Genomic DNA, 27261 nt, shown 5'->3' with positions numbered 1-27261 from the left:
AGGGGAAACCAGGTGCAGAATGGGAAAGGGATTCATGTAGGATCTGCTTTCAGCTCTGCATCAGATGGAAATGTCACTCTGACTGGAAACCATATTAAAGGATGACAATCAAAGCATACAGGGCGTACTGTTTTATAAGACAGTATTTGTTTTCCAGAGCTGCTGGCCCAACTAGTTGCATGACTTTTGTGTTTTCTTTCTTTTTTTTTTTTAAGATTTTATTTATTTATTCGTGAGAGACACAGAGAGAGACAGAGACAGAGACAGAGAGAGGCAGAGGGAGAAGCAGGCTCCATGCAGGGAGCCTGATGTAGGACTTGATCCCAGGACTCCAGGATCACGCCCTGGGCTGAAGGTAGGCGCTAAACAACTGAGCCACCCAGGGATCCCCCTGACTTTTGTGTTTTAATGTATTGTAAAGGACAAGACACCAGGCAGAAATCAGATGTAAGTTTTCTACATGAAATTTGCCATTTGAGCACTTTGCCAACTCTAAAACTCTGAAAACTGGCACGTCAGTTTCTTTCAAGCAAACCGTATGAAGCTGAAGCCTACTGGAGGCCTCAGCATTGACAGGAAGCTTTGAAGTTGGGTTTATTGTTCACGATCTCTTTTTAATAAAAGTTACATCACTATCTCACTATTCCCCCTCCACCCCCCCCAAAAAAAAAACTGTAAGAAATTTTTAGTTGTAGATACTAGGAAAGGAAGAAAATAAAACTGATAATAATAGCCAATGTTCTTTTTGTTCAGAATTTTAAAATATTATTCAAGAACACATTATCCCCAATACCATTCTCTATTGATGGCAGCCTTGATTATATGGACATAATTTGCTAGATATTCAATACTTAACTAAAAAAATATTAGCAAAAGTATTAAACTATGAAATAGAAACTATTATAATAAACCATAATAATAAATATTTCTTTCTTTGAATGATGACCCCAAATATATAGCCTATGTAATTTCTCTATACACTCCTTCATTTTCTGCATAAGATATAAAAAGAATCACCTATAACAAATATTGATCATATGTTCATCCTTTTTTGTATCCCTGGTTCTGCCTTCATTATTAATGTTGACAAATACTGATCTTTCAGTTTATATAGGTTTGATATATTTAAAATAGGAGGCATGATGAGGAGCTAGAGTTAGGACACCTTCACCAGACTTGAACTTGGTATTAGTGGAGCAGCCTCCTCCAATTATAGGAGAAATTGGAACAAGTTGTATTATGATCTAAGAAAATATCTGATAATAATATAAATTATTTTAATATATTAAGAGATATAAGATCTATACTTTATTACTATTATTTTTAAAGATTTTATTTATTTATTTGACAGAGAGAGAAAGAGCATAAGCAGAGGGAGCAGCAGGCAGAGGGAATGGGAGAAGCAGGCTCCCCTCAGAACAGGGAGCTTGATGCGGGCTCCATCCCAGGACTCTGAGATCAAGACCTGAGCTAAAGGCAGACACTGAACCAACTGAGCCACTCAGGTTCCCCATACACTTTATATGGTATAATTGGAACATTGTTTTTCACCTAAATGTTTATATAGAATGTATTTCATTATATTGGTTTCTGACATCTGTTAAAACAATACCCCAGTATCAAATATTTAAGGAAAAAATAATACCAATCTTACACAAACTCTTAGAAAATCAAAGAGGAGTGAATATTTCCTAGCTCAGTTTTGGAAGCCCATATTTTCTTGAATCTGAAATGAGGCAAAGATCCGAACAGTATAAAGCAATATCTCTTGTGAACAAAGACTCAAAAAGACCTTAACAAATATTAGCAAATTAAAAACTTATACATAAAAAAAACTATATCATGATTGGGTTGGTTTTATTATAATTATGGAAAGTTGGCTTAACATTTGAAAATCAATCCATATAATTCATCTTATTAGCTGAATTTTAAAAGGAGAAAACATAGTTTTAATAAATACAGAAAAAGCATTTGACAAAATCCTGTTTCCATGACTGATTTAAAAACAAGTACAGGGGATGCCTGGGGGGCTTAGTCAGTTAAGCACATGCCTTTGGCTCAGGTCATGATCTCAGGGTCCTGGGTTCAAGCCCCACATCAGGCTCCCTGCTCAACGGGGAGTCTGCTTCTCACTCTCCCTCTGCCCCTTCCCTTTCTGCTTTTGTTCTCTCTCAAATAAATAAAGTCTAAAAAAACAAAACAAAACAAAACAAATGCATGTCTCCTCAAACTAGGAAGTCCCTGATTTGACAAAGTGTACTTATAGAGAACTTATAGGTAATATCATACTTAAGAGTGAAAGACTGAATGTTTTCCTCCAGGGTTCTGTTCAGCATAGTACTAGAGTTCCTACTTAATATTCTAAGACAAGTAAAAGAAAGGAAAGGCATGCAGATTGGAAAGAAATAAAGCTATCTATTGTAGACACCATGATTGAGTACACAGAAAATTCGAAGAAACCTAAAGAAAAGCTACTATAACTTATTAATGAGTTTAGCAAGGCCATGGGATACAAAGTCAGTATACAGAAACCAATTGGATTCCTGTATACAAGCATTAAAAAAAACTGGAAATTAAAATTTAAACATGGAAAAGTACCATTTACAATACCATAACAATAAGGAATAATAGAGCTATATCTAATAAAATAGTACAAATCTCATAAACTGAAAATTAACAAACATGAATGAAATAGAAGACCTAAACCAATTTAAAGATGTACCTTGTTTGTGAATTAAAGAACTCAGTATTGGTGTCACTTCCCCCCAGATTTATCTATAGATTTAACACAATCTCAGTCAAAATCCTAGCAAGTGTTTTTGATAGAAGTTGAGAAATTTCTTTTAAATTGATATGGGAATGCAAGCAACTTAGAATATCTAAAATAAGAATAAGAATATAGTTAGGTACACATACATTATCTGATCTCAAGACATACTGTAAAGCTACAGCAGTCAACACAGTGTGGTATTGGCATATGGACAAAAATACAGGTCAATAGCACAGAATGGATAATCCAGAACTAAACCCCACATAAAATCAGTTGATGTTCTTTTTTTTTTTTTATCAGTTGATGTTCTACATGTTGCCAGTGTAATTCAATGAAGAAATGAAAGTCTTTTCAACAAGTTATGCTGGAGAAGTTTAATAGGCATATGGGAAAACAATAGAACCTCAATCCTTACTGCATATAATACATTTAAAAATTATATATAACCAGTAAGTACATGAAAAGAATTAATGTCTTTAGTCATCAGGAAAATGCAAACCACAAAGAAGAAATATCAGTAAAGACATAGAAGATGTGAACCACACAATCAGAAGCAAACTAATAGACATTTATGGAATACTATATCCAACAACTAAAGAATACACAGTCTTCTCTAGGGCCTGTGATAATTGCAAGATAAACCAGGTGTTGTGCCATAAACAGGTGTCAGTAATATTTAGGGATCAAAGTTATGTAGACTGTATTCTCTGACAATAAATCAGGTATTTATAAATAATAAGAAGTATCCAGGAAAACACCAAATATATTGAAAATACATCACACATTTCTCAATAATTCATGAGTCAAGGAGAAAATCATAAAGGGAATTACAATATGCTTTGTACTGAATGACAACCAAAAATACAGCATATTAAAATTCGTTTGATATAGCTAAAGCAGTATTTAGAAGAAAACATCACTTTAAATGCATATACTTAAAAAGAAGATTTAAAGTTGATGGCCTAAAGTTCCCTATTAGAAGCCAGATGAGAGTCAACAGAGTTATTTCAAGAGAAGAGTGAAGGGAGTAATAAAAATAATCAACAAAATGAGAATAGAGCATAGAAAACATTAACAGAGTCAAAAGATGATTCTTTGTGAAGATCAACAAAATTGACAACTCTCTACCTAGAATGAGCAAGATAAAAGAGAACATAATTTACCAATATCGGGAATGATAAAGGAATTATTACCATAGATCCTGAAGACATTAGAAGGATTAATAAGTGAATGCTCTGAATAACTTCATTGCAACAAATTTGATAAGTTATAAAATATTTTCCTGAATAATCAACTTACTAATATTGACACAAGGGAAATATAGAGAAATTTGAATGGGCTTTTATTTATTAAATCAATTGAATTTATTATCAAAACCCTTCCCTAAAAGAAAATTCTGGCCTAAGATTGTTTCACTGGTGAATTCTATCAAACATTTAAGGGAGTAAGAAGTCCAGTCTTAACAGGAAAGAGAAGATGGAGGATCACAACCTAACTCATTTATGAGGCCAGCATAATACCAAAACTTGACAAGATATTACAAAAAGCTGGATGTTATAGGCTAATATTTCTCAATAATACAGATGTAAACAATTTTAACAAAATATTAGCAAATTCAGCAATATATTAAAAAGATAAGACATGTGATCAAGTAGGGCTATCCCAGAAGGAATTCAAGGTTGCTTTTATGTGTAAAAATCAGTGTAATTAATCATTTAACAAAATAGAGGAGAAAAAGCCCACATGCTTACTTCAAGATTTTCAGAAAAAGCATCAACACTTGTTCATTGTAAAAAGCCTTAGCAAAATAGGAAAAGTAAGGAAACTTCCCTTAAACTACCTGAAAGGGCATTTCCCCCTGAAACTGAGAACAAACAAGGAGGCCCACTTGCTTACCTCTATCGCACATTGTACTGGAGGCATCAGCTTTGTAATAATAAGGCAAGGAAAAGATTTAAAAAACATAAAGCATAGGAAGGAAGGAAGCCACAAAACCCTCCTTATTTACAGATGACATGTTATTTATGTAGAAGATACTAGGAAATCTATAGAACAGTTAGTAGAACTAATAAATGAATTTAACAAGTTCAAAGGATAATGTATTAACATACAAAAATAAACATTATATAAAATAACTATATAAATATATATATAATAAGTCATGAGGATGAAAGGTACAAATGACGGACATTGTCAGCGGTATTGTAATAGCATTGTAAGGTAACAGATGGTGGCTACACTTGTGGTGAGCATAGCATATGGATAGAGTTGTCAAATCACTGTCACACACCTGAAACTACGGTAACATTGTCAGTTATACTTCAAAACAACAACAAAGTCTTTCCTTTCAGCTTTATTGAGATATAATTGACATGTGGCACTGTTTAAATGTACAGTGTACAGCATGTTAACTTGGCTTACATATATTGGAAACTGGTTACCACAATAAGTTTAGTTAATATCCATCATCTCATTTAGATACAATTAATTACTTTAAAAAATGAATTCTTATATGTGAACAGCAAACAATTGGAAATAAAATATTAAAGCTTTTATTTACAATCATGCCAAAAAACAATATATCCAGTAGTAAATCTAACAAAAGATGTTCCAGTCCTATATACTAAAACCAACAACACACTGCTGAGAGAAGTTAAAGAAGACCTCTATAAATGGGGAGATGTATTTGTGAATTGGAAGACTCAGTAACATTGCATATCTGCCAAAATTGATCGATAGGTTCAAGGCAATCCCAAACAAAATTCTAGTAGCTTTGTTGTAGCAATTGATTCCAAAATTCATATGGAAGTACAAAGAGCCCAGAATAATGAAAGCATTTTTTTGAGCTAGTCATATGATTTTTTATCTTTTCTCTTGTTACTGTGAATGTTGATTGATTTGTGAATATTGAACTACCTCTGCATCCCTGGAATAAATTCCACTTAATCATGTTGAATGACATTTTTAATGTGCTGTTGGATTCAGTTTGCTAATACTTTGCTGAGGATTTTTTTTTTTAGAAGATGTATTTATATGAGGTCCCTTGGTGGGCTCAGGCAGTGATGCATCTAACTTAAGCTCAGGTCATGATCTCGAGGTCCTGGGATTGAGTCCTGCAGTGGGGATGGGTTCCCTGCTCAGCGGGGAGTCTGCTTGTCCCTCTCCCTCTCTCTTTGCCTCTCCTCCCACTCAGGCTCTCCCTGTGTCTCTTTCAAATAAATAAATAGTCTTATTTATTTATTTATTTATTTATTATTTACTTATTTATTTATTTATTTATTTATTTATTTATTTAAGAGAGAGAGAGCACAAGCGGAGGAAGGAGAGGGAAAAGGAGAAAGAATCTATAAACAGACTCCCTCCTGAGTGCAGAGCCCAACACAGGTCTCCATCCCAGGACCCTGAAATCATGACCTGAGCAGAAATCAAGAGCCAGCCACTTAACCCACTGAGCTACCCAGGGGCCCCACTTTGTGGAGGATTTTTGCATGTGTGTTCATCAGAGGTATTGGCCTGTAGTTTTCTTTTTTTGTAGTATTTTTCCTTATCTGTTTTTGGTATCAGGGCAATTCTGGCCTTGTGGAATGAATTTGGAAGCTTTCCTTTCTCTTCTATTTTTTGGAATAGTTTGAGAAAAATAGTTATTAACTCTTCTTTAAATTTTTGGTAAATTCACCTCTGAATTTTTTGTTTGTAGGTTGCTTTTTCATTACTGATTCAATTCTGCTAATAATTGGTCTGTTCAAATTTTATTATTCCTGCTTCAGTTCTGGAAGGTTATATGTTTCTAGAAATCGATCCATTTCTTCTATGTTGTTCAGTTTGTTGGCATATAATTGTTAATGATATTTGCTTATAATTCTTTGTATTTCTGTTGTGTTGGTTGTTATTTCTCCTCCTTCATTTCTGATTTTGAGTCCCCTCTCTTTTTTCTTGATGAATCTAACGGTTTATCAATTTTGTTGAGCTGTTCAAAGAGCCAGTTCCTGGTTTCATTGATCTGTCCTATTGTGTTTTTTGTTTGTTTCTATTTTGTTTATTTCTACTCTATTCCTTATTATTCCCTTCTACTGGTTTCAGGCTTTGTTATTCTTTTTCTAGGTCTATAGGTATAAGGTTAGGTTGTTTCAGATTTTTCTTGCCTCTTGAGGTAGGCCTGTATTGCTATACACTTCCCTGTAGAACAGCTTTCGCTGCATTCCAAAGATTTTGGACCATTGTGTTTTCATTTTCATTTGTCTCTACACATTTTTTAATCTCTTTTTTGATTTCTTGGTTGAGTCATTCATTGTTCAGTAGCATGTTATTTAGCCTCCATATAGTTGTGTTCTTTCAATATTTTTTCCTATGATTGATTTATGGTTTTATAATGTTGTAACTCGAAAAGATGCATGATATGAGTTCAGTCTTTTTTAATTTATTGACTTATTTTGTGGCCTAACATGAAATCTATTCCCGTGTGCACTTGAAAATAATGTGTAATCTGCTGTTTTGGGATGGGGTGTTCTAAACATATCTGTTGGGCAATCTGGTCTAATGTGTCTTTCAAAGCCACTATTTCCTTGTTGCCTTTTCTCTCTGCATGATCTATTCATTGATGTAGGTAGGGTGTTAAATCCCCTACTGTTATTGTATTACTGCCAATTTCTTCCTTTATGTTTGTTAATAGTTACTTTATGTATTTAGGTACTTCCATTTTTGATGCATAGATATTTATAATTTTATAGGTATATAAAACTGTTAACCAAAGCAATTTTTAAAAGAACAAACTTCTATCCAATTTCAAGACTTCCTACAGCACTGTTTAATAAAATTTTCAGTGATAGTTGGCAGGTTCTGCCAACTATGTAGTACTCACTGGTTACATGTGGCTGTTAAGCATTTTAAATATAACTCCACCTACAGAACTGAAATTTTAATTTAATTCTATTTTAATCAATTTAAATTTAAATACCTAGATTAGTGACTGCTATTTTGAATAATACAGATATACTGTAAGAGGCTATATTAATCAGGACAGTTTGCTATTATCAGAAAGAAAGGCTTATATATCAACAGGATACATAGAAGTCTAGAAATAGATTGATGTATATTTGGTCAACTGATTTTCCAGAAAGGAGCCAAGGTAATTCAATGGAGGAATGGAAAACCTTTTCGATAAATGGTACTGGGTTGACTCAATAACTTCAAAGGAAAAAATGAGCATTGATTTAAATCTCTAGAATTTCTAGGAAAAAAAACAGAAAATCTTTGTGCTACGGTATTGCAAGGTTTATTAGATAAGACAAAGAAATACAAAATATAAAAGAAAATATGTGATAAATTGTACTTTGTCATTTGCTCTTTGAAAATCACTAAGCAACTAAAAGGCAAACCACAAACTGGTAGAACTAATAAAACATGAGCAAATATTTAAACAAGCACCAACAATATTCACCAATTTAAATATTCACCAACAAAGCAACATAATAATATAATATCTAGTTAACATAACACTTATGTGCTAGACACTATCTAATGGTTTACCTTTATTAATTAACTTAATAGATTTAATGTAGTATTTAAGTGCATATGCTTAAATTGGATCATAGGTTCACATTTTGATCCATTCTTTACTAGCTTGGTAAGTTTGGGTTAGTTTCCTAATTACTCAGTTGTACAGATCTCTCATCAGTAAATGACGATAATAATAGTACCTACCTCGTAAGAGTGTTGGGAGGATTAATGACACAATACGTGCCTAGTGCTTAGAAGGATTCTTAGCATTTAGTAAGAGCTCAGTCACGTAAGCTGTTTCTATTTTCTTTGGAATGAGTCAATGCTGTATAAAACCTGCGGTGAACATTGGTTTACTTACTTGTCAAATAAGTCTTTACTTATTTGTCAAATAGGTATACATTAATGTCAGTCCTATATAACTGATAAGGTTGTTCATGTATTTTTTTACTCACTTATGCACCATTATCTTACAGTATTAAAAAGAATTTCAGTGGGAGCAGAATGCTGGGAGACTAGAGTAGAAAGAGAAAGGTCTGTTAGGAAGTTTTTGTAGGAATCCAGTTGATAGATGATGGTGGTTTAGAATAGGACATTGACAGAGGAAATGAAGATAAGAGATGAAACTGGCGTGTTTTGAAGATATAGGCAGAACACAATGGAAATTGAGTATAGGATATGAGAGAAGGTGAGGAATCTATAAATATCTCTTAATTTTCACCTGAGAAACTGGGTATATCATGGTGTCATTTCCCATAAAGAAGATGGGCAAAGGACAGGTTAGAATCAACAGTCAAGTGTTCTGTTAGGACATCTTAATTATGAGATCCCTACCCAATATCAGAATATAAATATAAAGGTCTATTTTAGTAGGAAAAAAATTATGGTAGCTTGAACTGGGATGGTGATGGTGAACTTGTGAGAAATAGACAAGCTGGAGACATTTTTAGAAGTTGGTAAACAGGGGATCCCTGGGTGGCGCAGTGGTTTGGCGCCTGCCTTTGGCCCAGGGCGCGATCCTGGAGACCTGGGATCGAGTCCCACATCGGGCTCCCGGTGCATGGAGCCTGCTTCTCCATCTGCCTGTGTCCCTGCCTCTCTCTCTCTCTGTGACTATCATAAATAAATAAAAATTAAAAAAAAGAAGTTGGTAAACATTGGTAATATATTGGACGTTGATGTGAAGGATGCTAAAATGTCATAGATGATACCAGTTTCTAGCTTGCATAGCTAGATGGATGGTGGTACTTTTGAATGAAGTAAGCCAAGATTTGAAGGAAGTCTAAAATGCTTGGGAGACACTCAAGATGTGGTGTCAATCAGGCAGTCCTTAGATGGTTCTAAGGATTTAAATTTGAGCATCACTGAAATGTACAAGGTAATTGAAACCATGGTTAAAAAATTATCTTAAAAAAAAGATTATCAGGCAGCCTGGGCAACTCAGCAGTTTAGCACTGCCTTCAGCCCAGGGCATGATCCTGGAGACCCAGAATCGAGTCCCACATCAGGCTCCTTACATGGAGACTGCTTCTCCCTCTGCCTGTGTCTCTGCCTCTCTTTCTATGTGTGTCTCTCGTGAATAAATAAATAAAATCTTTTTTTAAAAAAAAGATCTAGGGAGGAAATATAAAGCTAGAAGGGAAAGGGACCTAGGACTGAGTCTGGAGGGATTCTGGTATTGAAAGATTAGGTGAAGTAGGCCAAGCCTAGAAAAGAGGATGCTGAAAGGCCTGGTGACATAATTTATGCAGAAAATAGTTTACAATTTGTAGGATCCAGGCAAATCATAGTTTTATAGTTAAATTAAGTTTACACCTCTCAAATGGGGATATTAGTGCCTCCAGATGTAAGCTGGTTGGATCAAGGGACACTTATTGCCTTAGGATAGATGATGGTATATTTTCCTTCAACATGAATTCTCCTCAAGGGTAAGTAATTTTAAGTGTTAGTTTTATATAGAAACAAACAGCTATTACAGGATAAAATGGAGAAAATCAAATCAGTCTAAAGATTAAATATTATATCAGTCTAAAGTCTATAAGATTTTAAAGACATTTCATACTTGAGATAGGATAGTTATACCTTCAGAAATTCCTCCCACTGCTTAGTTCTTCCTCATCTCTTGTATTCAAAGGAGTGTTTGGTGAGAAAATTTGAGAAGCACTAAGTGAGAGTCAGTCTTCCTGACAATGAAAAAGTTTCCTCGCTCTCAATCCAACATGATAGCCAATAAATTAGGGTACTGTTGAAAAGACATGATCTTTTCAATTTATAATTTTAAAAAGTAGCTTTATGAAAACATTGAAGCTATATGTAGAAAAGTGCAAAGAGGAAAACCCAAAACAAAAATTCTTACTATTCAGAAATTACCGAAGTTAGCACTATAGAAATACAAGTCCTGATGACTTTTTGCAAATATATCAATAGTAGATATTTAAAGTCAATTATTTTAAGAGATGATGCAATAGACAATCTTGATCTCCAATGTGACTGGATCTGGGGTAGGATCTTTAGAAGTTACTTGAGGTTAAATGAGGTCATAAGGGTATAACTCTAATCTGATAGGACTGTAGCCTTATCAGAAGGGAAAGATCTTTCTCTCTCTCTCTTCCATCCTTCTCTTCCATCCCCTTCCTTCTACCATTCCCTCCACCCCCTTCACTTCCCCATCCCTTCCATGTAAAGATACAGAAAGGAGGCAGCCATCTGTAAGCCCAGAAGAGAACCCTCATCAGAGAGCAACCATGCTGGAATCCTGACTTTAGACTTCCCAGACTCCACAACTGTGAGGAAAAATAATTACTGGTTAAGCACCTTAGTCTATGATTTTTTTAAAAGATATGTATGTATATATGTATGATTTATTTATTTATTTATTTATTTATTTATTTATGACACACAGAGAGAGGCAGAAACACAGGCAGAGGAAGGAGCAGGCTATCTGTGGGGACCCTGATGTGGGACTTGATCCCAGGACCCCAGGATCACGATGGTTGCATGAGTGTTCCAAAAGAAGAAATTACCTGTTTCTTGATACATAGAGTTAAATTGTGCAAGTTTACATTCCTTTGTTACAAGGAAATATTTCATATTTTAGTGCATCCTTGCTAAAAATGAGAAAATGAGTATGGTACTAAAAACAAAACAAAACAAAACAACTTTGCAACATAGTATTTTATCATAATTAGCATTTGTTTGATCATGAGAAAGGTAATTATGTTTTTCATTTGGAGGTTCATTTATATTTTCTCTTTCAAATGGTATTAGTCATTATTTTCCCTGTTTTGTTATATTGGGGTGTTAGAGATATAAACTAAAGGAATGAAGGAAGGGGAAAACCTCCTTTCAGTAAGCATAATTCCAATTGTTTCTGTCAAGAATCATCCATGGATGCTAAAATTGCCCTCTTCCAAAGAGAGCTGCTTTGTTCAAGGTAACCCTCTCTGAGAGGACAGTCTTTATACAAAAGCCAAGAGAGTATATATGGGACTAGATCCTGTGGATGCTGAATGAAGGAGATAGAATATAAAATTGGCGAAAAAAAGAGTTTACCTACAGAAGAGCATTTTCCTAGAACACAGGATTTAATGCCCTGGCAGAGACCCCAGAAGACAGCACTACTATGCTTCTAGAATGGCTATTGAAAACTTGGGCGGTGGGGGAGTGATAGTCCACAGCAAAGGAAGGAGAAATTCTCAGAATTGCCATGGAAGATTGTGGAAGAAGGGATTAAAAGGCTCAAAGAGGTGAGCAGCTAGAGGACCAGCCAAGTATGTTTATCCAGAAGACACTGTTGAAGCAGTTGAGGAATGTGCTGAAGGAGGCATTAAGATCATCAAGAAAATCAATGGTGGCTTCCTCTGTAGTCCAGGGCTGTTCCAGAATTAGGCTCCTTAATGGCAATGGGGATGGAGGGATTCTGAGGCCATATAGGCAAAATGGCAGCATGCAACCATCAGAAGCAAAATGGGTAGAATTAGCATAATGTGTAGCAAGTTGGAAGTGCCAGTCAAGAGGCCTGACCTGAATGGAACTGTGATGATGGTTAAAAAAACACAGTGTCCTTAAGGGCCAGATAATGGGCAGCCAATAAAGGCATGCTTGATTTTTTAACCAAAAGAAATGAGGATGGATGATCAGAAGGCTGAGGACCCAAGCCCGATTCATGACTCGTGATGATTCATGATTTGGACCTGAACTAGGCAATTTTCAGATTTGCCTAAGAAAGAGACTCCGTCCCCATGAGGAAGGATCCTAAAACAGCAACTCTTTATGGTAATGATTTCCTCTAGCCTCTCCAAAGGGACTCAGATTCTTTACTTAGGTGACTACACACTGCAGAGAGGGGAATACTGAATTTAGAGACTGTTGGACACAATTGTACAAGGTGACATACAGGAAGGGTAGTCACAGCCCCTCCCACTAGAGCCAATGGGGATCAGGTATTAAAAAGAATCCTAATCCTAATCTCCATCTTGCTTACCGTGGTTCCACTGTGCTCACAAACCCAATGGCCAGCTCCCCAGGTCTCAAGTGTATAATTAAAATGTACATACTTAGCAATTAGCAGAACCCCCCCATGGATTCCCTGGTTCTTTGGCCTGTGGGATAGGGGATAGCACTGTGACAGATGCCACATGACAGCTTCCGAAACTGTCCCCATCCCATGGCCAAGAGATCATATTGTGTGTTGGGTATTTAATGGCCTGGAAAAATAGAAAGCAATTTCAGAAGAGGTGACATTGTTACAAAATCCATTCTTCAGTTGCCAGAGAGATAAATATCCCTTTCCATTTATTCAGTTTCTTTTTGTTTTAGTAAATGTGGTTTCTTACCTATAAATATCACACTTGAGAAAATTATTTCTAAATATTTTCAGATTTAATTGCCATTCTGAATAAAAAGTTTATTATATTTTCTGAACATTCCTGGTTTCTGAACAGCTATTCCTTAGTCCAGGGCTGGGAACTGACACCTCTATGTTTCATAAAAACACTTAGTTGAGGAATATGCATGAGGACAAAGTGACTGATTCAATTTTGTTTTGTATTAGGGAAAAGAACAAGTAATCATTTGTTCAACAAATATTTATTAAAGGGTAGAACTAGGTGCATACCTTTGTAGGTATGCAAAAATGATGATCTGAAGGGACCCTGACCTCAAGAAGTTTGTGAAAGAGATAAATCCTCAGATCCATAATAGTTACAATAACAACAATGACAACAAAAAAGTTAAGGAATTATTAGGGCCGAGAGAGGGGTGGGAGGAAGAAGGGAGAGGACAAAAGGGAGAAAGAGAGAGAGAGAGAGAAAGGTAAAAAGAAAGAATAGTGGGGGTTGGAGGAAAGGGACTTGTCTTCTGAAAGATGCAGTTGTGGGGCACACTGTCAGCCTTGGTAGAAGAAGGATTGCAAGGATGAATGGATGAATTCAGGACAAAAAAAGACATATTCTTGGTGGTTGTTTAAAAATTAAAAGTGAAGAAATTCACCTTATTGCCTTGTTCTCTGCAAAGTAATATGCAAAGTCATCTGTAAATAGTGGACATTGGAATTTAAGAAGAAAAGAAGAGGTTCTCCAACGGGCAGCATGGAGGTAGTATTGAGAGCAGGGAAAGATGAGTGAAAGCAGGATTTCACGAAGTGTGACCTTGCACCACGCTCACGGCAAAATCACCTGTGGCTCTTTGGTAAGGATGGAGAGGCCCCAGTCCCTCTCTAAACTGAGTGTTCAGATGATGTCAGGTAACTCAAACTTGTATATGGAACATTCAGTTAACTAGAATGTTGCATGGAGACCAAGAAATAAGAAACAAAAGCTGTCTTCAATATTAATGGCCAATAATAAAAATACATTTACTCCTGTGATAAAGGCCCGCTTATTAAAGTCATTTACTTAGGTGGTAACAAAAAGGTGGGAGGTGAGAGAAGAGAAAAGAAGGTAAATAAGTTGAAGAAAAAGTGGGAGAAGAAGAAAAAAGAGGACAGAAGGTAAATACTGGGGAAAATGAGAGAAATACAAGACTATAAGACAGAAGCAGAATTGAAAGCAAAAAGGGAAAAGAGGTAATTGTCACACAGGGAGAAATAAAAAATGTGAGGAAAGCCTAAGCAGATTTTTAGGGTATTAGCATAGCCTGCTTTTATTTTAGTATTTATTTACTTATTTACTTATTTTTATTTATAATTTTTCTTAAAGACTTATCTATTTTAGGGAGAGAGCATGGGTGAGTAGAGGGGCAGAGGGAGAGAGACTCTCAAGTGGACTCCCTGCTGAGTGTGGACCCTGATACGGGGCTCAATCCCAGGACACTGAGATCATGACCAAGCTGATATCAAGAGCTGGCCGCTTAACTGACTGAGCCACCCAGGCCCCCCCAGAGCCAACTTTTTAAATTAGCCTTTCAGAATCAGTTACCGCTTTGTTTCTACCTTCTTTGCAATTCTGGTTAGCAAATTTGCTACCCCTTCTCACAGGTAAGAATTTCAGCTAGCAATGTGTTGGCTAAACCACCGTGTTTCTCAGAAGGAAGATGTTTTTCTACAGTGCGTTTTGCCATAGGATGGCAAAATTACCCTTTTCTGATGCTTTCATAGCTTTCCTTTTTTAAAAAAAAAGGTTTTATTTATTTATTCATAAGAGACAGAGAGAGAGAGAGAGAGAGAGAGAGAGAGAGAGAGGCAGAGACACAGGCAGAAGGAGAAGCAGACTCCATGCAGGGAGCCCAATGTGGGACTCGATCCCAGGACCCCAGGATCACACCCTGGCATGAAGGCAGGTGCCAAACTGGTGAGCCACCCAGGGATCCCCACTTTCATAGATTTCCTAATCTGACTAACCCACAGAGCTCCAATAGCAGGGGAGACTGGAAAAAAATTGAGCTAGAGGCTATAGATCATTGTCCTGTTTGGTAACACGCACTTTGGTCATGTTCAAATCTCCCTTGTGGTTAAGTAGACTCATGTGACTGGATTCTGGGTAATGGAATGTGGGAATAAGTGATGTTCACCACCTGAGGACCTGAGCTATAAGGAAACCTTCCATATAACCCTGTAGGGCCCTCTCTTTCTCTACGTAGCCACTGAAATGGTCCATTTATTATATCATTGAGCCTACTTTCACAAATACACACTACCGACACTTTATAACATTGAGAATGGAGCATAGGGATAAGAAAGTGAAACAAAGGGGTTAATTTTTGCTGACCTGGTGGTCTATATGGAACATCCAAGAGAATGGACAAAGTATTCCAAGCCATAGCAGAACTCAATTAAATCGCTGAAAGTGAGATCAGTGTTCAAAACATCCATTTTGGTAATGTCTACACTCAAGCATCAAACCATAAAACGAAATCTAAAAGATACTGTTTATGTGGCAATCAAGACTAAATCTAATCAAAATTGTAAAAGAAAGATTTATATGGAGAAACGTTAGAAAAGATGACCCAAACAATTACGGAAATACGGCATGTGTGTTAAGTTCTCCAAAGAAATAGTGCCAATAGGATATCTATAGATATATATATGGATATAAATATAGACAGATATAAAATGTTGTATATTATGTGTATGCATTTATTTTCTTACATTTCTATAGGTTAGAACCAACACAGGTCTCACTAGACCGAAATCAATGTGTCAGCAGAGCTGTCTTCATGTCTGGAGGGCTCTAGAGGAGTAATTTCCTTACTTTTGCCCGCTTCTAAAGACTGCTGGCATCCCTGGCTCATGGCCTTCTTCCTCCATCTTCAAATCAAGAATGTTACCTGTATCTTCCCAGTCTCCTGTTGCCAGATCTTTTTCTCACTCTGGTCTCAGCTGGGAAGGTTTCTCCCCTTTCAAGGACTGGACATTAGATTGGGCCCATCTGGATAATCCAGAATAATCTCTCCATATCAAGGGCTTTAATTTAATCACATCTGCCAAGTTCCTTTGCCATGCAATGTAACACGTTCTCAGGTTCCAGGGATTAGGATATGAACAAAAATGCCTTTGGGGAGGCATCTTTCTGCCTTCCAAAAAACCACGTATCAAACTTTAAGTTATGTTATATCAGACAGCGTGGTATTGGTATAGGTCTATAAGGATAGAGATCTAGAAAAAAAATCATGTATATTTAGAAGCTTAGGTCTTTAGCTTTTCCTGGAAGCTTTAGGCCTTCTATCAGAAAGAAGACTTACAAATAATAGGGGATGGGATCAATTATTTGATACTTGGCAAAGGGGCAAGCTGTAAACAGATTCCCATATTAGATTTTATGCACAAATAAGCTTTTCAAATATTATGAAAGGAGAAGCTAAATCTTTTCGAAGAATATATTAGAGAATACTTTTATGGCATTTTAAAGCATTTCTTTAACAGAATACAAAAAACAAAAACCATAAAAGCAAAGATCGGTAAGTCTGAACACCACAAACATGAAAGCAATTTTCATGAAAAAGACATCACAAATAAAGCAAAAAAACTGACATGACATTGTTGTTTTTCAAGCTGTATCTTAAAAATCAGTAATAAGAAAAAGACATGTAAGCCAAAAGGAAATGGGTAAATGATATAAACAGACAACTCACAGAAGGAGTGCAAACAGTTGATAAAAAATATTCTCGATATCATTAGTAAAAGGGGAAATAATTAAAATCTCAATGAGATATAAATTCACGACCATTAAACTGACAGAAAGTTATTAGCAGGATGACACCAAAGGTTAATGATAATGTTAAGAAATAGCAATTCTTATTTATTGCTGATGGCAATGTAAACTGTCACAACCATTTTTAGAGAACAATTTGGCCATACCAGAGAAAGCAAAGATGATCATTCTATAGGATCTGGCAATTTGACTCCTAGATTTCCCGTCAAGGCTGCGCGTACCAAGAGTTCATTTCAGTATTGTTTGTAATAGTAAAAAACAAAGAAGCAAAAACCTGCCATCAGGAGTCACATTTTTCGGTGAACTCTCATACATATCATGTATGCTATTAAAAATGTTGGATTAGAAAAAAAACAACCACCTGCCAGCCTATCAAACGGGGCCAGCCAACAGTTGCTGAGGACTGGAACTAGTCCCTGAGCAGCGGAATGGGTTAGGTACACATGAAGGAATGTTCTATTAAGTGCTGCACGCATGGCTAAATCTACATGTATCAATATGAAGAAGTCTTAAAAACATGTTAATTAGAAAACTGCAAAAGGATAAATACAGCATAATGACGTGTATGAAAATAGTTCGATGAAATGATGGTTCATACTGTTCAGGAACACATACTCCTGTAGCAAAAGTACAAACATAGGTCCAAAAGCGACAGAAAACAATTTCAGATAAGTTTTTACCTCTGAGGAAATGTGCAGATAAGGGGTTACAAAATATTTTTTTAATATTTATTTATTTGTTTATTTTTAAAGATTTATTTATTTATTTATTCATGATAGAGAGAGAGAGTGAGAGACCCAGGCAGAGGGAGAAGCAGGCTCCATGCCGGGAGCCTGACGTGGGACTTAACTCCGGGACCCCAGGATCACGCCAAAGGCAGGCACTGAACCGCTGAGCCACCCGGGAATCCCCATGAAGAAATATTTATATACCATTGTTTGTCGACAAAAGAGAGAGAGATCAAAACACGTATTTAAAAATGGTAACGTCCGCTCAATCTTGGTGGTGGAAAAGGGGTCTGTACTTTCTTGCGTTGTATTTCATATGAAATGTTTGATAATTTTTTATTATTATTTATAAGGAGCGGGGGGAGACAGAAGTGGGCAAGAGTTAAGAGAAAGACCAGGCAGTGGAAAAAAAAGCAATTCTTTGAACTGAAAATCATTCGCTATTTTTTTTTCAACAGGCCTTTACTGCGGATTGCTATGTGACTTCTTTCTGTGCTAGGAATTTGAATGAAATCTTCTTTTTTAAAGCCATGCCAGGGGTAATTATGCCAGTGTTATTTAATAGCGGAACACCGTGCCTATGACTCCCACCAGCTGAAGTCAAACCCAGTAGGGATGCTTTGCTGAGCATAATACAGACCAGTCCACATCTTGAGTAACTGCTAGATTGTTCCTGGGTAATTGGGTGGCTGCTGAATCTTTTAAGGACATAGCGCTGTTCGTTCGCTCAGCTCCATCCTCATCATTCAGTGAAAACTAAACCATCTGTTGTAATGAATGTAAGGCTTCCTGCTCTCAGTTCTATCTTCTGATTCCCCCACTAAATGCTGGTTGTCACTTTCAATTTAAAAAAACATCATTATGCTTTCCAATTCCTCCTTTAGGATTTTCCCATGAGGATCCCAAAGCACTTTGTGCGTTCAAGGGAAGCGTTGCAATTTGTCCAGGGAATCCAGTCGTGGCATCAGCTCCATTTTATAGACTGGACAAATGGAGATTCCAGAAGGTTTCAGAATTCTGTACACCCATCATTTTGAAGGTCAGTGCCAGCCAAGAAGCAAAGGCTAAGTTGCTACTCTCGGGCCTAGAATGTCCACACCAAGCAGTGCTCTGTGGAAAAATTTCATAGACCTTTTCACACCATTAGAATCTTAACCTGATGGGTTCGGTGTCAGCTGTGGTTGACAGGTTTTTAGCAGGTCTCCACTTGTATGTAGGCTGTGGGTGGTCTCCAGGCTGCAGACCCTAGTGGAGCTGGCTGGTGGATGGGATGGGACCGCAGAAGGGGACAGGCCGGGGAAGAAAGGGCTGTGGGCTGTGGGCTGGAGGTAGGGAAGGTTTTCCCTGATGCAGCTTGATGTCGGAGTGGAAAATCTGGGCCCTAGAGCAGAAGGCGTAAAACAAACTATTAAAAACTGAAATCATAAAAATGAAATTGAAAGAGAAAATTTACCAGGATGTAACTGACAAGGAGATGTAACTGGAGGTTCCAGAAGAGCCTGAGCAATGTTCTCAATTAATATGACACCTGACAAACGGATTAACACAATTGTACTCCTGCAACACCCACTTAAGACACTGGTATTTACTGTTGTAATAGAACACGCAGGAAATCTCCTTGGGGCACTGGAAATGGAAGTTTTCACCTTAGTAACCACAAAGCAAGGAGTTTCAAAGTGAGTTACCTGCTCTCCTGATATTTTTGTTCCTCCCCCCCTTCCCTGGCTGCTTCTCCTCTTCCTTCCTCTCCTCTTTTTTGCAGAAGCCTCTCTACTCTCCATTCAAGACGGTCCAGGACACATTGTCTAGAGACAGCACAGTAGCCTCACCTTCTGAGTTCGCAGCCCATGAGATGCTGTCTGTCGCCCATGGTTCCCTCAGACCCCAAGGAGCACCATTCATTCCACTTAGGTTCTGTGAAAACAGGAAATCTGGGGCAATGTGGGGCATACCTGGATCTTGAGCACCGAATCCAACTCACTGTTTTTAGGAAAAATGTAACCTCTCTATCACATTTAGATGTTAGCCTCACAATCAAATGAGTGAAAATATGTCAAAGAACAAGACAAACAGAGGCTTCACAGTGCAAGCACACACTTCCGATTTGTTGACAAAACAAACTTTTCATTCCAAAAGACCAAATGCCACTCTTCTTTATTTGAAGAATTTATTAATGTGGCTTCTACTCTAAATACGGCCGCTCAAAAGAAACCTTCTTAGGTTCTGGTTTGCCCTTTTTATTGACAGATTCAGATCTCCACTATATCAGGCCTATATCTTAAGTCTCTTTGTTAGGGACCAGCAATAAATTACCTGAGGTCAAGTTCTGTTTATACAGTGGACCGTTCTGAGAGAATTACCTTCTTGACTTAATAGCTTCCTTTCGGGTGACATTTCTCCCTGAAAGAAGACAAATTGTCTAAGGTCAGCCTGCAGAGCAGCTCCGAGTGTAGGAGGAAATTGTAGTGGATCAGCCAAATTGCACGGGCCTACCCACCAGCCCCAGGCAGCACGCCGCAAGTCAGAGGCCGCCCTGGGGGACCACAGTCCTTGCAGGCCTTGCAGCCCCGCTGCTCCCTCAAGAGCAGCCTTGCAAACTGGCCTCTCCGGGCTCCTCTTGAATCTTATCTCCCACCCCCACCCTCACCCCACCCCGAGTCAGCAATAAAATGGTTCAGAGCTGAGTTGTTTTGCAAGCACTTTATCCCCCTCCGTTGTCTCAGGCTAATTGGGGAGTCTGAATGGGAAATGAGGGTGAGTCTCAGACTCAACTTGAGCTTGAATCTGTTCGGTTTCATCCCCTGGCATAGTGGAGTAAACACCCAATTGTCATTTTTACCAAAGGGGAAACTAAACGTTCGAAGTGGAACTCAAAGCAATTAATAGGTTTCAGGGCACTAAAAACAGAGCGATTTATTCTTAAAGGTGATTGCCTTCTCCACGAAGCAATTCAAAAAGACAATTTCCTTCTTATTTACCTACAAAGGGTCTGGTGGCTTTTCCAAGTCAGTGGGGGCATTTTACTCCTCCTTTAAAGGAAAAGCAGAGAAAGGGAGAAAAATAGAAATACAAGTCTCTTTTTAATTAAGCATTTTGTCCTTTGAAGTTATTCTGATTTTTTTCACATTGATGATGTAATTTATGTAAATAATCATCTATCTATGAAAGGAGTGTGTCTGTCAAAAGCTGAAATAAAAAACATCCGTCATTTTGAAGTGATTAACATTCTCCAGATGTTTAAATCATCAGATTTCAGGAGTTTCTCTTTGTTGTGATAATGATATAGTATCCAGAACAAGAATGTTTACTTTTTTGTATGGGTCAAACGCAGATTTTTCACAATCCTATTAAGGCATGCAGTTCATTGTAATTGTATGTGCAGATGAAAGCATATTCAGTTATTATTATTCCCCTTAATTGTAAACTGCTGCTGGTAATTTTACTGTAAAGCTCAAACAAAAGGAGTGTACTTGAAAGGACCACCACTGCCCACTTATGTAATCAATTTATATATGTCAAGTTTGTACTGGGATGGTTATCCCCTTCTGTTAGCAGACATGTGACATGCTACCACCCTGCAGCTCGGGGCAGGCACGCATGCCGCTGGCTGGCTCCCTTTTTTGCAGGCTGCTTGGAAACACAGTGTATGTCGGTGATAATGTTAGATGACAGTTGCAAACTATTTCCCTTAGGCCTGTTTGACCCTTGAGTTCAGGGTAAAACAGGAATGGTTCCGCTTACCTTCAAGGCTTGAGCATCCTCATCATTGGCAGATTGAACCTGGAGACTTAGAGAAGCTCCCTGGAGGCCCAATTACTCCTGTTAAGGGACCTATTGAAACATTAATGACATGTAGGCACTTCATTCATAAAGTTGGGCTCAACTCGCGTCTAGCCTTACCCCGCGCACACCCTTGCTGGCTTCGGATCTGAAATGCTTGTAGGGATTTATTAAAACCTCTTGACTAGGGCACAAACTGACTACATGCTTATTATGTGCTACCTAAATGCATTCAAGGCTGAGAGTGGGGGGGTTCTTAAATCCCCGTGTGCCCAGCTTAGTCTTGTAGAACTGCATTAATTAAGAACAAGAAATGCCAAATAATTTCTCAAGAACTGATGCATTGGTAATAATGTTTCTGACTTTTTTTTTTTTTGGTCTATTGAGCCCTTGATACATATGTTCAGGAATTTAATGTGATATTATTCTATCAATGACCACGCAATTGTACTCGTTTGAACATCAGAGAGATTTCTTGGTATCAACAGAGGGAGGAAATGTCTTCCTTTACTGTTCTTACAAGAAATCAAAGCATTACAAGGGTTAGATGATGATGAGTCAGACATAGAATACCTTCTTTCTTACTAGACTGAAGCCTTGGTAATCGGCTAATAATTAATAGTTACCATCTGCTATCCCTGTGCCCAACCTTCAAATCACTCTTCATTTGTATTTGAACACACACATTCCTTTTAATCATTCCATGGCCATTTAAGTACTTTGATAAGCCTCAGGTCCCTAAAATGTTTCCAAATCATCCCCATCTGACATAGACACTTGAATTAGAACTTTATTAAAGAGGAAGTATGTATAATAAGCGACAAGGAGTTGTAGTATAGGGCTGGGAATCGGGCTCTCTTCCTTGTTATATTTAAGCATCAAAGCAAGCGCCTGAGCCAGTCCATTAGCATTCTTCCCCCTACCTTTCCTGAAGAATTTTAATGGCCTCTTCTGTCACAGAAAACTGAATGCTTCAACCCTTCTCCTTTTGTGTCCTTCATCTTTCTTCCATCCAGAAGAACTTTGGGTCTGGGGCTATCTTGGGACCTGAACATCATTCTTTCTCTAAATCAGAGAAATAGAAAAAGATTTGCTTCCAGAATTTTGTACATTCTGATTCTGTTTCCTCCAGATTGTCAAGGGTCCAGATTTTTTCTGAGTAAAAGAAGCAATGTGCAGAGAATTCTGGGGATATCACAGTACCATTTTCTATTCATCACATTAAGTCAACATCACTCTTGACTTAATATTGATCGAGCACATTTTATCTCTTCATAGATGGCAACATAGGTTGTTCCTGACTTCACTCCCCTTCACGGGAAGAACAGCTAACAACTATTCAAAGACAAGAGACCACTGAGAGAATTCTAGAACACAGGGATGAGGCTGAAGAACCATCCTGCTTCAGAGACCAAGAGAGACTGCAGTAGCAGAAGGGTAAGAGAAGCAGCTAATGTTGACTACATTGCCCCTCACCAAGGCCAGTGCAGCGACTCGTAGACAAGTCTCCCCTGAGCCTCTGGCTCCTTCAGTGGGGACAAAGAACCCAGAGAGGACAACCGGCACCACGCCCCCTCCCCCAGCATTGTGGGTCACTTTCTAAGAGCCCCTATTCCATTCTCCAACCACAGAGGTTGCAGGGGAATCTTCTCGGTCAAACACTGGGAATCTGACTTTGGCAGAGAGGAGAGGAAGGACTTACGAAAACCACACACACAGATCTTGGCAGATTGAGTTCATACCTGCAAGACCCCAAGTAGTAATCCCAATCAGTGGTTCTGTTCATCTGCAGAACCAAGTTGGGAATGCATTCGGACCAGGAAATTCAGCAGGGTGCAGATCTACCTGATTTGGATCCTCAAATGAGGAGTTTGCCAACTTAAGAGCCCAGTTTGCCCACACCCAGGCAAGAAGCAGAATCGCAGCCCCACCCACTGTGGAAAGTGTCTCCAAGCCCTATCTGTCCAGAAGGACTGGCAACAACTCATAGAAGCAGTGTGGCTCAGTGACACTTGAGCCATGAGGTAGGTGGGCAGAGCTGATGCTTTGCAGAGCAGTTAGTGGCCCTGTTCAGTTTGGAAACTTGAGGTGCAGGTTGACTTAAGTGAAGACAACAAAGAGCTGACTGACTTTAGAGTTGCTTCTCCAACTGCACTCAGACAGGGAACATAATTCATAGCCTTGCTCATTGTTGAATACAGCCTTCAGCCTGTCTGACCAGGGAACCTAACTAGAATACATGGAAAGCCACATAGACCAGTCAAAAGCTCTACATAAAGTAGCACTTAAAGAGAAAGCACAGCCTGTAGCTTTCCCCATCTGTGGAGCAAAATTGGTCGTCTTACCTATCCAGGGACTTCAGTGCACACTGTGGCCTGATTTGCTCCCCAAACAATGAACTCTGCAGGTTCTGAGTCCCATCCTGCTGCCCTGGTTGACAGTGAAGCTAATTCATAGCTACATCTGCTACTGAATGTAATACCCAGTCCTCATCATCTAGTAAGACCTCAGAATCCAGGCAACTGCAGACCCATCATACATCCTCACTTTTTGGTAGAGAAGAAAGCTAGCAGTCCTATCCAACTACTCTCAGCCAGTGGCACCGCCATTTGCATCCCTGTTCTCAGAGCTTGACCAGTTGCCTCACCCCAAAGGAAACATTAGGCTCCACTTGCCTAAGGACATTACCAGCTGATATATCCAGAGACCAAACTGAGCTGACTGAAGAACTGTCTCTGCCAAAGCAAATCTGTAAAGTCTGAAACAGGAGCCCAATTACTCAAATGTGCAGGTATCAATGTAAGGAATCAAGGATCATGAAAAATCAGGTAAATATGACACCACCAAAGGAAAATAATAAAGCTCCAATAATTGCTGCTAAAGAAATGGAGATCTATGAACTGACAAGGAATTCAGAATAACTGTCTTAAAGAAGTTTAGTGAACTACAAGAAAACACAGATAGACAACTAAACAAAATTAGGAAAATGATGTGTGAACAAAGTGAGAAATTTGGCAAGGAAATAGTAACCATCAAAAAACAAAACAAAACAAAAAACCGTGAAAGTTGAAAAATAAAACAAATGAACTGAAGAATTCAATAAATAGTTTCAAATGTAGACTTAACCATGTAGAAGAAATAATAAGTGACCTGGAGGATAAGACATTAGAAATTACCCAGTCGGGCAAATAAAAAGAAAAAAGGTAAAGAATGGAGAAAGCCTATGGGAAGTATGACACAATAATATTCATGTTACAAAGATTCCAGAAGCAAAAGAGAAATGGAAAGGGACAAAGTATATTTTAAAATATAATGGCTGAAAACTTCCTGAACCTAAAAATGGGCATCCAGATCCATACGTCCCAGAGGATCCCAAATAGGTTGAACCCAAGTAGAGCTACAGCAAGATACTTTATAATTAAACTGTCAAAAGTCAAAGACAAAGAATTTTAAGAGCATCAAGAGAAAAGAGAGGTTATGTACCAGGGAACCACCATAAGGCAATTACAGATTTCTCAACAGAAACTTTTCAGATCAGGAGAGAATGGGATGTATATTCAAAGTTTTGAAGGAAAACAAATGTCAACCAAAAATATTATATCCAATGAAGCTGTCCTTTAGAAACGAAAGAGAGATGAAGATCCCCCCCCATGCAAAACAACAACAACAACAACAAAAAAAAAAAAAAAAACAGAAAAAAAAAAAAAAAAACGCTGAGTGAGTTCATGGCTACCAGACCTGCCTTATAAGAAATGCTACAAAGAGGTTTTTTTAGTAGAAATTAAAGAACATGAATATGATAAAAACATAAAACATAAATCTCACTGATAATGATAAGTATACATTAGATTCTGTAATATGGTAATGTGGTACATAGCTCTAGTTTGAAAAAATTTAAAAAAGATAGTGAAAATAGCCATGACTACAATAATCTGTTATTAGTTACACAATATTTTTCAAAATGTGTAAACTGTAATAGAAATAGCCTAAAATGTGAGAGGGAAGAAAGGTAAAAGTGTAATGTTTATGAATTTATTGAAGTTATGTTGTTACTAGTTTAAAACAAGGAATTCTAAGTTTAAGATATTTTATGTAAGCCTCAATGGTAACCATGAGGGACAATCCTGTAGTAATTACACAAGAGAACACAATAAAGAAATCAAAGCATACTGATACTAAGACATCAAAATGCAAAAAAGCAGGATAAGAAACAAGGAACGTAGATTGACAGAACAGAGAAGAAAACAGTTAATAAAATGGTAATAGTAGGGACACCTGGGTGGCTCAGTGATTGAACCTCTGCTTTTGGCTCAGGCCATGATACCAGGATCCTAGGATCGAGTCCCGTATCGGGCTCCCTGCAGGAAGTCCGCTTCTTCCTCTGCCTGTGTTTCTGCCTTTTTCTGTGTGTCTCTCATGAATAAATAAATAAAATATTTAAAAAACAAAAATAGTCATAGTAAATCTTCCCCTCAATAATTAAACATAAACATTAAATTCTCCAATTAATTCTCCAATTTAAAGACATAGAATGGTTGAATGGATAACAAACAAGATCCAATCATATGGTGTCTGTAAGAGACTCACTTTAGCCTTAACATCACACATAGATTGTGCATGAGGGGCTGGAAATGGTACCGCACCCTCCCCCCCCGGCCAAAATAGCAGAGGTAGCTACACTTACATCAGAAAACATAGACTTTAAACTAAAAATAATAAAAAGACACAGTAAAAGATCATTATATAATAATAAAGAGCTCAATACATCAAGAAGATATAACATTGTGAATATTTTTGTACCCAGCTTTGGAGCACCTAAATCTAAAGAGCAAAACCTAACAGAACTAAAAGGATAAATAAATAGTAATACAATAATAGTTGAGGACTATAATACCCATTCTCAACAACAGATGGATCATCCAGACAGAGAATCAGAAGAAAACAGTGGATTTGAATAATGCTATAGATCAGATGTATTTAACAGATAAATGACGAAGATTCTATCCAGTAACAGCAAAATACACTTTCTTCTCAAATGCTCATGGACCATTTTCTGGGATAGAGCATGATAGGTCACAAAACAAGTCTTAGCAAATTCAAGAAGATTGAAAATCACACCAAATATCTTCTCTGAACACAATGGCATGAAACTAGAAACCAATAACAAAAGAGGAAAACTGGAAAATTCATAAAAACATGGAAACTAAACAACACTCTTCTGAACAACTAATGGATCAAAGAGCAAATTAGAGGGGAAATAAAAGTTTCTTGAGATTAACAAAAATGGAAACAATATACTAGAACTTGTGGGATACAACAAAAGAGGAAGTTCGTAGCAATAAACATCTACCTTAGGGAGCAGAGAGATCTCAAATAAACAATCTAACTCCAATGCCTTAAGGAACTAGGAAGAGAAAAAAACAAACTGAACCCAAAGTTGGTGAAGAAAAAGAAATAGGATCAGAACAGATACAAATGAAATAAAGAAGAGAAAAACAATAGGAGTAACCAAACTAAGAGTTCCTTGAAAAGATCAACAAAATTGACAAATGTTTAGCTAGACTAACCAGGAAAAAAAGAGAGACAGGACCCAAGTCAACAAAATTATAAATGAAAAAAGAGGCATTACAACAGAAATTCAAAAGATTGTAAACTGTTATGAATAACTCTAGGCTAACAAACTGGACAACACAGGAGAAATGGAAAAATTCTTAGAAATGGACAACTTGTCAATACTGAATAAGGAAGAAATAGAAAATCTGAATAAACTAGTTACTATAGTAGTAAGGATTTTAAAACAGTAATTAAAAATCCTTCAATGAAGAAAAGCCCACGACCA

The sequence above is a fragment of the Nyctereutes procyonoides genome, unplaced genomic scaffold (assembly GCF_905146905.1).
Source record: "Nyctereutes procyonoides isolate TBG_1078 unplaced genomic scaffold, NYPRO_anot_genome, whole genome shotgun sequence".
NCBI lineage: Eukaryota > Metazoa > Chordata > Mammalia > Carnivora > Canidae > Nyctereutes > Nyctereutes procyonoides.
The sequence above is the reverse complement of the archived record's forward strand: the minus strand, read 5'-3'. Positions refer to the sequence as shown.